Here is a 15,349-nt window from a genome sequence, read left to right on the forward strand (position 1 = left end):
TAGCTAAATAAGCTGTTAGACCGGCAGATACTCTGGCCAGCTAAAAGGTTGCTGTTGACTCTGCTTCAGAACAAGGATGACAATAAATTGACATTGTGAAGTTCTTTGGCTGTGAGGTCGTGCAAGGCTTTTAAAGGATTTCTAGGCTCATCGATAGCAATTATATTTAAATGACCCAGATATGTCCATTTTTTTAGATGACAGTTGGCGTGACTGTTCAAATGCACCCATTAGCTGTTTTGATGGTATTTTGACCTTAAATTATTTATTTATTACAGCATATATAGACATACGACTATCTGAAAATTGCCTTGCTATGTGATAGTGATTCGTGGCCATTTTTAGGGTCATCATTTTTAGGGTCATATTTAAGTGGTTTGTATGACAGTTGGATGTGGATGGACTAGGAGCGTTCTGTTTGTGTACATAGAATACATTTTTATTGGTTTGTATGACGGTTGGATAAGGATGAACTAGGGGCCTTCTGTTACTGTACATGTTCTAGCATGGGAACATTAATCTCGCGTGTTATTTAATAGATTGACTGAAACAACTCTAACATGGCATTATAATGTCCCCAATACCCACTGAGTTGTTTGTATGGATATGGCTGAACTAACAACAATGCATTGCACACACGTCTAGATGGGAGAGGCTTTACAGACACGCCTGGTGCCCAAATTGATGATGTACAGTGCATTCGGAAAGTATTCAGACCCCTTAACTTTTTCCACATTTTGTTACGTTACAGCCTTATTCTAAAATTGATGAAATATATATATTTTTTAAACATTTATGCCAATTTATTAAAAATAAAAACTGAAATACCTTATTTACATAAGTATTCAGACCCTTTGCTATGAGATTCTAAATTGAGCTCAGGTGCATCCCGGAGTCACCTCTTCACTGTTGATGTTGAGACTGGTGTTTTGCAGGTACTATTTAATGAAGCTGCCAGTTGAGGACTTGCGAGGCATCTGTTTCTCAAAGTAGACACTCTAATGTACTTGTCCTCTTGCTCTGTTGTGCACCGGGGCCTCCCACTCCTTTCTATTCTATTCTACAGTTTGCGCTGTTCTGTGAAGGGAATAGTGTCACCTCTGCTCCCGTTCTTCCCCCCCTGGCGCTTGAGGGAGCCAGGCTGCCCTGCATCACGCACTCCTATCATCTATTACGCATACCTGCCTTCCCTCGTCACGCGCATCAGTGATATTGGACTCACCTGGACTCACTCATCATCTGTTATTACCTCCCCTATATTTGTCAGTTCCCCAGCTCTGTTCCCCGCTTCGGCATTGATTGTTTTTTGTTTTTGTTTTCTTGTATGCTGACGCTGTTCCTGTCTCGTTCCATGTCCGTTTCTAATTAAATGTTTGACTACCCGTACCTGCTTCGTCTCTCCAGTGTCAACTCATGTGACAAGTAGTACACAGAGTTGTACGAGATATTCAGTTTCATGGCAATTTCTGCATGGAATAGCCTTCATTTCTCAGAACAAGAATATACTGATGAGTTTCAGAAGAAAGTTATTTGTTTCTGGCCATTTTGAGCCTGTAATCGAACCCACAAATGCTGACGCTCCAGATACTCAACTAGTCTAAAGAAGGACAGTTTTATTGCTTCTTTAATCAGAACCACAGTTTTCAGCTGTGCTAACATAATTGCAAAATGGTTTTCTAATGATCAATTAGCCTTTTAAAATTATAAACTTGGATTAGCTACCACAATGTGCCATTGGAACACAGGAGTGATGGTTGCTGATAATGGGCCTCTGTACACCTATGTAGATATTCCATAAAAAAACTGCCATTTCCAGCTACAATAGTCAGTTACGTTTCCAGCTACATACAACAATAACAATGTCAACACTGTATTTCTGATCGATTTGATGTTATTTTAATGGACAAAAAATGTGCTTTTCTTTACAAGGACATTTCTAAGTGACCCCAAACTTTTGAACGGTAGTGTGTATATATATATATTTTATACATTTGCAACAATTTCTAAAAACCTGTTTTTGCTTTGTCATTATGGGGTATTGTGTGTAAATTGATGAGGTAAAAAAAAAAGAATCAATTTTAGAATAAGGCTGTAACGTAACATGGGGAAAAAGTCAAGGGGTCTGAATACTTTACGAATGCACTGTATGCCGCCAGAGTCGAATGGAGACGAACGGAGACGAACTGATTCGATTCAGTCAGTTCAGTCAGTCAGTCAGTTGTCCTTATGAGCCCTTCAGCCCTTCTAAACTTCAGCGAGGATTAGAAACTTGTCTGCTGAAGTTGGGACTTGTTCAGAATCATTCCGTTTTTATCTGAGAATTTACATTTTTTACAAAAATGTAGATGTTAATCCTGTAGTTTTACATTTTTTTGGTGAAAATCACTACAATAAATGTGCTTTAGCTGTCACCCTGGCCTGATATTGGCTACACTATCTAGCTACTTCCCTCTCCTTACCATGGCAAGCGGGAGCAAAGGACACTGTGCCCTGTGTTGTTGTGTTGCAGGGTTGCAGCACAATCTATCCACATTGAGCAGTGTAGACTGTATCACGTGACATCCAGATGGTTACTAGTACCAAAAAACAATATTATAAGTTATTTCTCGTGTAGGCTGTTATCCTACTCAAAATAAAATAAAGTTGAACGGAACAAATTGGCCACTTTAGCTCCATGTGATACAGCTGCCCGGTGGGAAGCACGAACCTCTTCGCCCAAACATATTGCTTCGCTCTGGGACACTGGGACACCGGGGCTGAGGACAACAAGCACCTCGATACAACAGTGATGCGCTTGTCATTCGCAACGGCTTGTCGTTAGCTAATTGGAATGTCACGGTGCCACCCAGATGGTGACCAATACTATAAGTTGTTTCTCCCTCGCCCATCAAAATAAACATTACTTTCTTGTTTAACTAGCGCCATGCTGCTGTTGTTGCCAGCTAGCCAGCATAAACTAGCTTGCTGGGAAGGGCTAATCAAGACGACTGAACTGACTGAACCGAATCCATTCATCTCCACTTGACTCAGCTACACGACATACGTCCTCGATTTGGGCACCAGGCGTATAGCCTCTCCTCTGTACATCCAGGCTGTATCACATCCGGCCGTGATTGGGAGTCCCATAGGGTGGCGTACAATTGGCCCAGTGTCGTCCAGGTTTGGCCGGGGTAGGCCGTCATTGTAAATAAGAATTTGTTCTTAACTGACTTGCCAAGTTAAATAAAGGTTATTTTAAATTTACTGAAACAACTATGTAACATGGGATTATAATCCCCTCAATACCCAACTAGTATGCTTTTGGTCGTCACTATATAATGGAGTTCAAGGTGAGCAGATTATTTGGTGGCAGTTTAAGTCATTCTCTAAACTAACAGTGTTTCATCTCCCACTTGTAAGCATGTCATCTGTTGTGCAACCATTTTCTTCACTCCCCTTTCCATCTCTCAGTCACCCTCTCGCTCTTTTCTCTCTTCCTTCCTTCCTTCCTTCCCTCCCTCCCTCTGTCAGTGTACAAGTCACACCCGAGCCATCCATCCAAACCCCTAGACCATGAAATTAGCTTAAGACATAAAGCGGTGAATGACACAGGTGTGGATACAAATGAGAACATCCAATGGAAGAAGTGCAGATCCGAGATGTGCGACACTATAGTGGTTAAGACATTTAGAATTACATGTCACAGCTTACTTATTCTTTTATTTTGTGCCTAGTCTTTTGGGGGCTGATGTGTAATGTGTATTCCAGAAGCTAATGCTAGCTTGGTATTAGCACACGCCGCAGAGCTCAAGGTAATTCTTGTGAGAAACTCATATTCCCAACGAAAACTTTTAAAGTCGTTTAAGCTTGTCCGCAATTCTTCTATGCGCGGTATAAATTCTGACGCTTCTCGTCCTCTATCCCTTTTTAACGTGTTCAGATATTCAAATATTCTATTCACCTCCTTCTTTAATAATTGCCTCCCGTGTACAACTAAGATTTGGAATACGACAAGCCCCGGGGGAATCATGGCGGCTATTGTTTGCGACAAAGCATGTTAATGTACCTGCGGAGCGTCTTGACTGACACCGATGTAAACAAGTCCTGTGATAGTAGGGATGATGAAAACATCTATTGTGTGTTCTGACTGTGTGGTTCTGGGATGCATGACATGGACTGGGCTTGATTGTCGGCATGATAAGCAATTTAATAATGTGGGAGTTGTTGAGAGAGAGCGATAGAGTCAGAGCCCTGTTAATATCCACAGTCAGTTGGTTTTGTCACAAAGGGGACGCGAGTGAATGTGCCAAATGAAAGGCAGACATTTCATGAGATGAGAGAGTGACATTTATACAGCAGGCCTTTTATAAGATATTCTAATTTAACGTAGATTCAGTGACATACAGTAGATGCTTTGCCCCTTTGGCCAAAGTCGTGCAATAAGCCAGGGGCAACAAATCAAGGAGATGTGAGAAAATACTGGTACCATCTGTGTATTTCATTGTTTTATGCCCATTACTTTAAAACTGTGCAGGTAGGAGTACAGATTAAGCAAAAATGTTGTTGTTTTTGTTGAAATCAATGAAAATGGTGAGCATTAAATGGAAATGTATAGATTGTAACGTAAACTCACCCCATTCCGTACAAATGTGCGTAACCGCGACATTCAAACGAGGTTACAAAGAAAACTAATGGGACTAGCGACTGTGTTGACGTCAAAATCGGGGGTGTGAACTAGGTTTCTATTCAAGTGTTGATCGACATGGTAATGGCTCTATAGTATTGGAGAAAAACTGACCCTCCGTTACATCGTGACGTGTCATGCCGTAACGTACAGCACGCATAAAGCAACTATTTCTGTCTTACAATCTCTCTCCACCAGGTGTAGCACTTCTTTCATCGTTTAAAAACAAGAAATGGACAGTGACGGGGGTAAGGGGGGATACCTAGTTATTTTTTTCGTCATCATTGCATGCAATCATCATTCTCAAAGCCGCTGTTTACTTCTAAGATCACTTTAGCACCGCCCTAAAAACCCGATTCATATTCGACACAAACCTTCAAATAGGTATGTAATGACACATTATATAAACTCTTTATAGTGTTTTATTTACATTTTAGAGGCGATAAGCTGATAAGTTGGACAGATCGAGTGACAAAAGCAATTTTCCCACACGACATCTGTCCTTCTCACTATAACGCATTAGTTCCGCTTCCCCACCCGCCATTTTTAAAAAGAGGAGCTCATTGCCTTCTTGAATTATACAGAAACGGGCAGCGTGAAGGTCTCGGCATGAATTCTGTTGGAAAGGGGAGAAATTGGGCTTTACAATGGTATTGAAATTACAGTTGATCTGGAAGTATTACGTTTTTGGGGCGCTAAAATAAGGTCAATTGTACGGACCAAGGCGATGTACGAGTTTACGTTAGGCCTACTGTGTTGTTTTGACTAGTTGGAAAAACTCCACCTCTAGAGAGAGAAGGGATACATCACAGCTCAAAAATGCTACAATGTTATTGACTATTGGCATTTGTCATCATAGGCATTGACTCCATTCTTTCCGTTACATCCTTCTCCATGATGGGCAAAGGTTTGCTGTCATCTATTTTCCTTCAAAAACCCTTTGAGTTCCATTATAGCCATATTCAAAATGTGTCGTCCAATTACCCAATCTCGACAAAAGGGAACTGCATGTTAAAAGGGGAAAGTAAAAGAGGTACATGCAAAGTGTGAAGGTATCTCTTTTGATTGATGGGACCTTTTTTGGTGTGTGAAGGGGAGAGTCGAGAGTGTGTCCACCGATTAATGATCCTTGGCGTTTTTGAATGATTACTAGCGGATTTGTCTCGACACTGAGAAGTGAGTGTGGAATTGAAAAGCTAATCAATTGCTCCTTTGCTTGGGCAAATGATGGACTAATGATTACCTGCTATAATGTGATGCTGCCATCGTCTACATATGGATTCGCCTGCTGTGGAGACTTTGTAGAATTAATATGAAAACATTGTGAAGAAGCAATACCCCACCACTAAAGCAAAAAACGCTTGGCATAAACCAATGAATCCCTTTTTACTGGCTTGTTCATGTGACACCAATATGTAATAAAGGTGTTATGCATGACTTTTCAACAAATGTATAATATTTGGAAATACAAAGATCCCAAATCACCAATACATGCATGAATGCAATAGCAAACATACCAGCACTCTCTAGTGCAAACAAGACTATTGGCCTTCACAATTCAGTGTAGAGTATTCATTGAACTAGCAGTATGTATGAGTACCTATGAAACGTGTTGGCCATAACATAAATCTGCTCAATTAGTCTGTCCGGGGTGAGTTGGATGCAAATAACTGGTAAAATGTCCATCCCGCCTAACCAATTAAATTTGGGCGACATTGGCTGTTTGAGTTACAGTGGAATGATGGGTTACTAGGCGACAGTGACTTAATAACTATCTACCCTGTTTGAGTTACAATGGAATAATGGGTTACTGGAGAACCGTCTTCAGATATAAAGCTGACAGTTGTATAGTGTTGTACAGTACAGTATAGAAGTACAATGTAAATGTGGATCCTAATGAGGTTATTCTGTCAATACGATGCTGAATTATGAATAACAATCTGGCCACACCACTGTGGTGAATTGATTGCTTTTATTTAGTATCCCCTGCAAAATATTATATTGTACATCCTGTAAAAGGTTTTTTATTTCTCTCTCGGCCAAAACATGTCAAAGTCCATCACATGCTTGCTTGCACATATGCACACACACACACACACACACACACACACACACACACACACACACACACACACACACACACACACACACACACACACACACACACACACACACACACACACTAATTCAAACACAAGCACTTGAGGGATGCCCAGGGTCAAGAGGTGTTCAAGGCGTGCTTGGCAAAAATCATGACACCAGCAAATATGTCATGACGTTCTCTTTATTTACATGCAAGTTGCTGTCTCAGCCTGTTCCATATTGTGGTAATTTCCCATTTGAATGTCATAACGGTTATTGCAGTCGTTGAAGCGAACATTAACCAGCCTTCTCTCTTTTTGCCCTTTTTTAAAAACAATCTATCTTCTCTCTCATATGAACCTTTTGTCACTATCTTTCAACGCTTGTCTGCTTGTCTGTCTGCTTGTCTGTCTGTCTGTTTATTTTTCTCTACATATCTCCCTTTTCTCCCTCTCCACTATAAACTCATCCTCTCACTGTTTCTCCACTGACATAACTATCTCTGCCAACATTTCTATATCTCTCCAACTCTTAGAATCATCCGCTCTCTTCAAACTCAGTATATTTCCTTTGCTCCCTCGCTCTGTCCATCAACCTCTCTTCCCCTTTTTCTCCTTGACATTAATGGTGAAATGGGGAGAGCTACTTGTTGTTCTCTCCATCTTTTCTTAACCGTAGGGAAAAACGCTGGCAAAGTTCCCTCTGAATAGCTCTGTAAAATGGGTGCTTTGACATTTCCTCCCCGAGATGGGCCGGCATATTATATCACAAATAATTGGAGTATATTACAGATATGACATGCTGATGGCAGGGTGGATTCAACCCCTCACATCTGCCTCTGCCAAGCTTGTACACAAAGCTTGCATTTTGTTACAGGCACGGCTCTACACTATACTCAGAGAGAGGCCTCCTTTCTCTGCTCTCTCTGCCTTACTCTCGTTCTGTAATCAACAGTGATTCATCTCTGACACGTCTTCTTAGGATGGTACAGTATTCAACAGGGGCCACTTTGAAGCCAAGTTGTTTTTTTTGTGGGAATGACATAGCCAAGCTAAGAAAGACGGATACAGAAAATGAGCTGTTTCTCAGAATTGGGGCCTATGACGTTAGTTGAGGCGATGTTGGTTGAGTAGGCCTGTGTCATCATGAACAATGGGTCACATCCAGACAACCTCAATAAGACCCTACACCCTAGATTAGACTCTACTGTACATCTGAAAGGACTAGAAAGGTATAAACAAATTCCACCTCTGATTAGCCTATCAAAGGGCAAGGGAGAGTTAATGCTATATTATTTCCAGTGTGATCTGTACATGTGCATATAGGGTGTAGAGGTTAGGGATTGTTTTTGGACCAGGTAAAAGTTTCCTAAATAAAAAGACTTCAGCTATCAGGGACCTCTGAGTATGTCAGTTTGTTATCATCAGTTGACAATCTGACCGTGTGAGTTCAAACAAAAGTGACAAGATGAGTCCTTCTTTAAGCATGCAACAAACATGGGAATTGTTTGCATCGTCCCTCTCTTAAACTGATCCAAGACCAGTCTCATGACATGTTTACTTCCATCAACTAGTGTAGTTTGTACAAAAATGGTGGCTAACTTACAGCATCACTTACAGCACACAACATTCTAGTAGGAACTACATCATCCAAAAGGCCATAAAAGGGAAACAGATCAATATGTTGCAAAGAACCATCAGATAATCTATTCGTCTTTCTACGGTACAGTTCACTCAACTTTTGAACTAAACTTTAATATAAACTTTTCTACACATATAAGTTCATTTGTCCCAATACTTTTGGTCTCCTAAAATGGGAGGACTATGTACAAAAAGTGCTGTAATTTCTAAACAAAATACCATCAACTTAAAACTGATCGTCTGCACTTCATTTCGAATCCAATGTGCTGGAGTACAGAGCCAAAACAACAAAAAATGTGTCACTGTCCCAATGTTTTTAGAGCTAGATGTATATACAGTACATATCACCATCACTAAAGGAGACTGAAATAGTGGAGAATGTTAAAGTAAGGTATTATGGTTTGTAGAAACAGCTGCAGTTTTGGTATCAATTACTGCTACAGTGATGGAAGCACATCCAGTCACAGAGGTAGGTTTACATCAGTCATAATACTCAGTGTGTGTATTATGAGTACTCTGTCACTCGATTCTATCTATCAGCAATGTTTGGTATTATAAAGTACATCTTTATAATAGTGTAAATGCTAGTCACACGAGCCTCCGCAATGTTGAGTCATTCGGGAATTTTTTTCGATACACACCAGTAATTCAAAGTGATTATCGTTAATATCATTCATATTGGAAGACATTTCAGTGCAGCCTGCTGAAATATTCTCATATCCGGCGGGGCTGGCGCAGCCACTTTCACAGCGACGACAGCAATATTGCGTGTGCTTTGAGTTTATGCAAAGCGCACCATCTCCCTTCGACAGTGCTCAGTCAGAGAGACCGTGGCAAATATCATTAAATGCTCTGCTAACATTTCTCTCTCTCTCTCTCTTTCTTACCCTTCCCCTTTTTTTGCTGGCTATCACTCTGCGGCAGTGCACAGGGGAGAGAGTACATTGATCAGCCAAAGTGAGCAACCATTTCGCTGGGTGAGTCTCCGAGGTGACTCCGCCTCTGAATGGGAATTGCTCATTTCACCTGGGTGCCTTGCTTAGTGGGGCTAACGGGGAGTCACACCAGGAGGGAGTAGAAGCCGGGGCCAGGGCCCACGGTCAGGGCTTGGCAGGTGGGAGATAAGAGCTTGGGGGCCACTCCTCGACCCGATAGTGCTACTAGAGCTCCCCCTCTCTCTCCATTGCTTTCTTACTGGCTTGCGCCATGCTCTCTCCCTCCTTCTCGCTCTATCTCACTTGCTCACGAGCACACACTGCTACATTCTCTCTCATTCTCCCTTGCACTGTCTCGGCTTCCCTACACATATGTGAGAGACTAATAATACATTTGGCGTTCTAGTGAGTCAGCCTTCCGTTCGCAGGCTAAAATAAAAGTAAAACATGGGGCCTTTATTGAGTTTGAAATCACTAACAGTGGACATCCCAGTACAAATATTCAGCACAACACTAGTTGCCCTGCTAATGTACCATGTGTCCACAATACGCACTAACATGATATCCAAAGCAGATGTTTAGACAGCAATTTATAAAGGCAATTAAAACATTTAGCAATTTTAGACGACCAGCTATTTTTACGTAGCTCTGTTACACAAAGTTATAGTGTTGTAATGTTTTTCAAATCAAATTTCATTTGTCACATGCGCCGAATACTATAGATGTAGACATTACCGTGAAAAGCTTACTTACAAGCCCTTAACCAACAATGCAGTTCAAAAAATAGAGTTAAGAAAATATTTACTAAATAAACTAAAGTAAAAAATGTAAATGTGGTTAATTGTTCAGCAGTCTTATGGCTTGGGATAGAATCTGTTAAGGAGCCTTTTGGTCCTAGACTTGGCACTCCGGTACATAGCAATTCATATATTGTTATTTTCAACAAGGATTTAGTAAACCATTAACAAAGCTTTGGAACAATCTTAACAATAAATTGCAACATAATGAACCAACTTCGCTGCCAGTGTTAATTCAACATGTCCTAAACATGTGTGGCCTTAACATGCATCCCTGCTGCACACCTAATTCTTCACAAGTCCACCACGCAATCCAGCCGGTCACTTAATTTCCCTACTTCATTCTCCATGTGTTGCAAATACATCCTCCTCACCAGCTGCATCCTTATCCAGTCTATCTCTCCTAGTCTGCCTCCTCTGTGACAGTCTCATCACGATCTATCAATCAGGCTTCTGAAGCCAGGCACACAGCACAAGGCCAGTCTGGCCTCATCAGAGCCAGTCAGTCTCCCTCTCTCTAAAAGGTTTGGCTTGCCAGATCCAGCCTTTTCTCTCCACTAACCAAGGGAGAGATGGTAGAACAATGACCTGAGCCGAGCCATCTGATTTGTGGTTGATTCCGTTTCTATGTAAGAGATTGATTTAAAATTGCTTTCAGTATGGACTATTTTATGCTTGTTTTCAATTCAGACACAGAACATTATCTGAAATGACTGCTTTTGAAATGGAATTAATCCCAATTCAGGGGCTAATTGAAATGGTAATTAACAACTTGTGTTGTTATACCCATTGTGGCAAATCTATTGTCCACACTGGTTGATTGTGTGGGACCAGTGTCAGCCTTGTTAACCCATCCAGGCAGTTCTGGCACTCAACGCATGGACATAATGGCTCCAAATTGGCAATCACATTTCAACACACCACATCCATCTCAAAATCGTACCTCCTCTCAAGCCTCATCCTGTGGTTGTCGTCTCAGGAAAGAGAACTGGAACGACAAGAGAGAGAAAAAAATAATAATATTAATGATATAACCGCAACATGACATCTTGTCACAGAATATTATTAAAGCATATCATCATATTTCAAAGTTGATTTGTTTATAGAATTAACCATTATGTAACAACAAAACAACATTTTATCACTTGTACCATTTGGGTGCCAAACTCTCGCTTGGCGGGTAACAAACAAATTTCATGCACAATCCTAAAAATGACTTAGCAGAAATATTGATTGGCTTTGTGGCCTATAATGAAAACATACAGTATGTAATTACGTTCTCCTTAAAGCAGCACAACAAATTACACTTGTGGGGTTGATTATTTACTGTGCTGGGAAGATTTGCTCAGGCTATTTCCTGCTAAATGATACGGTGCCCATACAAGCCTGTGGACTGATATTCTTGTAAATATTAGCTGCTTATTGAACCAAACGGGAGAAATGTGCTTTAGGTTGTTCCGACAAAATTATGCAGTGCTAAAAATGAAATAAAAATTGCCAAATTGGATGCACCCTAATTTCAGTCGTCATGCTTCAAGGTCCCTGATTTGGCCCTGTTTTTCATCAATGTTCATTAAGAAATACTAGTGGTCATGACTGAAGGCAAACATGAGTTGTCTTGGGGGTGTGGTTTGATGTGTGTATTTCTTGGATGTGTCTTTGCCATTCAATCACAACAAACAAGGGAAGTAGTGAGTACAGTGAGGTAAGCTAAGCTATGGAGAAAACTGAGTTTTGAAGTTGAGGACTTCTTCCCTCCCGACTGACTCGCCATCTCAAGATGGTCAACTATTTCAGTTCTATGCGTAGGCTAAAGCCTTCGCTGCCCTTGTGTTAAGCCAAACTGACAGCATTTAGCTAGCAAGGCTTGGTGATAGCTGCAGCATGCTATCCTATCCAGCTGATATTTCTGTGTCAAATCAGTTATGGCAAGATAGCAAGAGCCAGTGTTTAGAATGTGTTTCATAAGACACTTGTTCTACAACATCTGGCTATGAAAGCATTTGGCAACTTAGTTTCAACGTTTCATCACGTCATGTCACTACATGTTACTGTGGAAATGGTATCAACTGTGAACTGTCCTACAACACAATCAGCTGTCCTACAACACAATATTCCATAACTTGCTAGTTTTGTCTCGTCTCTCCTTATGTCCAATGTTAGATCTTTCCCGGGGGACAAATCCTAGAACTACTAGTATCCCTAGAACAGGCGTAGGCTACATATGTACATTGCACCAACATCTCCCAGCATGAGTGCAGATACATTTATCAACAAAAAAAATGGATGAGTGTGTTTGTGTTACAAAGACAGAACATTTTATGCTGTAAATATCATATTGATGTGCTTATAATGACAATATGCCTAAACATACAAATAAGTTGTGTTTAGAGTACAACTTCAGATGTCTAACCAGAACGGCATTTGTCTATTCTGCCAAATATAAGCAGTTGGTTGTCTAACCAAACATTGACATGCACAGCTCTCTGGGTAAGGTTCTGTCTTCATGTCTCCAGTGGGTGATAAAGTCCCATCCATGATATACAGTTGAAGTCAGAAGTTTACATACATCTTAGCCAAATACATTTAAAACCTGTTTGGGATAGGGGGCAGAATTTTCACTTTTGGATGATTTGGTGCCCAAATTGAATGGCCTCTTACTCTGTCCCAGATGATAATATATGCATATTATTATTACTATTGGATAGAAAACACTCTGAAGTTTCTAAAACCGTTTGAATTATGTCTGTGAGTATAACATAACTCATTTGGCAGGCAAACTTCCAAACAGGAAGTGAACAATCTGAAATGGGTCGATGTGAAAGTCATCGCCTATTCAAATCTCTGTAATTTCTGGATCTCTTTGCACTTTATACGCCTTCCACTAGATGTCAACAGTCAGTAGAACGTGGAATGAAGCCTCTAGTGTGACGTGGGGCTGGATGGGAGCTATTTGAGTGACTGGTCTGGCAGAGTTCCAGTTCCTGGCCACGCACGCTAGCCATGTGATGTCCATGTGTGCAATGAGTTATACAGACATGAAGAAATGCTCCGGTTGGGACATTATTGGATATATATGATAACAACATCCTAAAGATTGATTCTCTACTAATTTTGACCAGTTTATTCGACTTGTAATATAACTTTTTGAAGTTTTCATCCGACGTTTGCCTTCAATGCGCCGGTGTTTGGACACGTGTACTACACATGCTAGATAAAGTTGCTAATATGACATAAGTAATGGACATTGTCGAACAAAAAAAACGATTTATTGTGGAAATAGGATTCCTGGCATTGCATTCTGATGAAGATATTCAAAGGTAAGGGAATATTTATGATGTAATTTCGTATTTCTGTTGACTCCAACATGGCGGAGAAATGTTATTTATATTTGAGAGCCGTCTCAGATTATTGCATGGTGTGCTTTTTACTAAGTTTTTTTTTTTAAATCTGACACAGCGGTTGAAGAACAAGTGCATCTTTAATAATATGTAAAACATGTATCCTCCATCAAAGTTTATGATGAGTATTTATGTTAGATGACGTGGCTCTCTAAAATTTCTCCGGATATTTTGGAGCCATTTCTGAACATGGCGCCAATGTAAACCAAGATTTGTGGCTATAAATATGCACATTATCGAACGAAACGTAAATGTATTGTGTAACTTGATGTCATATGAGTGTCATCTGATGAAGATATTCAAAGGTTTTATCTCTATTTCTGGGTTTTGTGAAAGCTATCTTTGCTGGGAAAAATGGCTGTGTGTTTTGGGGATTTGGTGGTGAGCTAACATAAATACATGTTGTGTTTTTGCTGTAAAACATTTAAAAAATCGGACATGTTGGCTGGATTCACAACAAGTGTTTCTTTAATTATATGTTAAACATGTATCTTTCATCAAAGTTTATGATGAGTATTTCTGTTATTTGACATGGCTCTCTGTAATTACTTCGGATATTTTGGAGGCATTTCTGAACATGGCACCAATGTAAACCAAGATTTGTGGCTATAAATATGCACATTATCGAACAAAACATAAATGTATTGTGTAACATGATGTCATATGAGTGTCATCTGATGAAGATGTTCCAAGGTTAGTGATTAATTTTATCTCTATTTCTGGGTTTTGTGAAAGCTATCTTTGCTGGGGAAAAACGGCTGTGTGTTTTTTGGATATGGTGATGAGCTAACATAAATATATGTTGTGTTTCGCTGTAAAACATGTAAAAAATCGGACAAGTTGGCTGGATTCACAAGATGTTTATCTTTCATTTGCTGTATTGGACTTGTTAATGTGTGAAAGTTAAATATTTCTAAAAAATATTTGTGAATTTCGAGCGCTGCCTTTTCAGCGGAATGTTGGGGGGGGGTTCCACTAAAGGTTAAACTCAGTTTCTCACAATTCCTGACATTTAATCCTTGTAAAAATTCCCTGTCTTAGGTCAGTTAAGATCACCACTTTATTTTAAGAATGTGAAATGTCAGAATAATAGTAGAGAGAATTATTTATTTCAACTTGTATTTCTTTCATCACATTCCCAGTGGGTCAGAGGTTTACATACACTCAAATAGTATTTGATAGCATTGCCTTTAAATTGTTTAAACTGGGACAAACGTTTCGGCTAGCCTTCCACAAGTTTCCCACAATAAGTCGGGTGAAATTTGGCCCATTCCCCCTGACAGAGCTGGTGTAACTGAGTCAGGTTTGTAGGCCTCCTTGCTCACACACACTTTTTCAGTTCTGCCCACAAATTTTCTATAGGATTGAGGTCAGGGCTTTGTGATGGGCACTCCAATACATTGACTTTGTTGACCTTAAGCCATTTTTCCACAACTTTGGAAGTATGCTTGGGGTCATTGTTCATTTGGAAGACCCAACTTCCTGACTGATGTCTTGAGATGTTGCTTCAATATATCCACATAATTGCCCTTCTCATGATGCCATCTATTTTGTGAAGTGCACCAGTCCCTCCTGCAGCAAAGCACCCCAAAAACACGATGCTGCCACCCCCATGCTTTTCGTTTGGGATGGTGTTCTTCGGCTTGCAAGCGTTCCCCTTTTTCCTCCAAACATAACAATGGTCATTATGGCCAAACAGTTCTATTTTTTGTTTCATCAGACCAGAATACATTTCTCTAAAAAGTACGATCTTTGTACCCATGTCAGTTGCAAACCGTAGTCTGTCTTTTTTATGGTGGTTTTGGAGCAGTGGCTTCTTCCTTGCTGAGCA

The 15,349-nt window shown here is 40.3% G+C and overlaps 1 long non-coding RNA gene across 1 annotated transcript in view; it reads right to left on the reverse strand.

Annotated features, from left to right (window-relative positions):
* LOC120030324 overlaps positions 1 to 15,349 on the reverse strand; it is a 50,161-nt gene that overhangs the window by 18,787 nt on the left and 16,025 nt on the right. Inside the window, exon 2 of the long non-coding RNA XR_005473638.1 lies at positions 11,061 to 11,105. This is a non-coding gene — a long non-coding RNA (uncharacterized LOC120030324). The remainder of the gene's footprint in view (positions 1 to 11,060; positions 11,106 to 15,349) is intronic.

The sequence above is a fragment of the Salvelinus namaycush genome, chromosome 36 (genome assembly GCF_016432855.1).
Source record: "Salvelinus namaycush isolate Seneca chromosome 36, SaNama_1.0, whole genome shotgun sequence".
Lineage (NCBI taxonomy): Eukaryota > Metazoa > Chordata > Actinopteri > Salmoniformes > Salmonidae > Salvelinus > Salvelinus namaycush.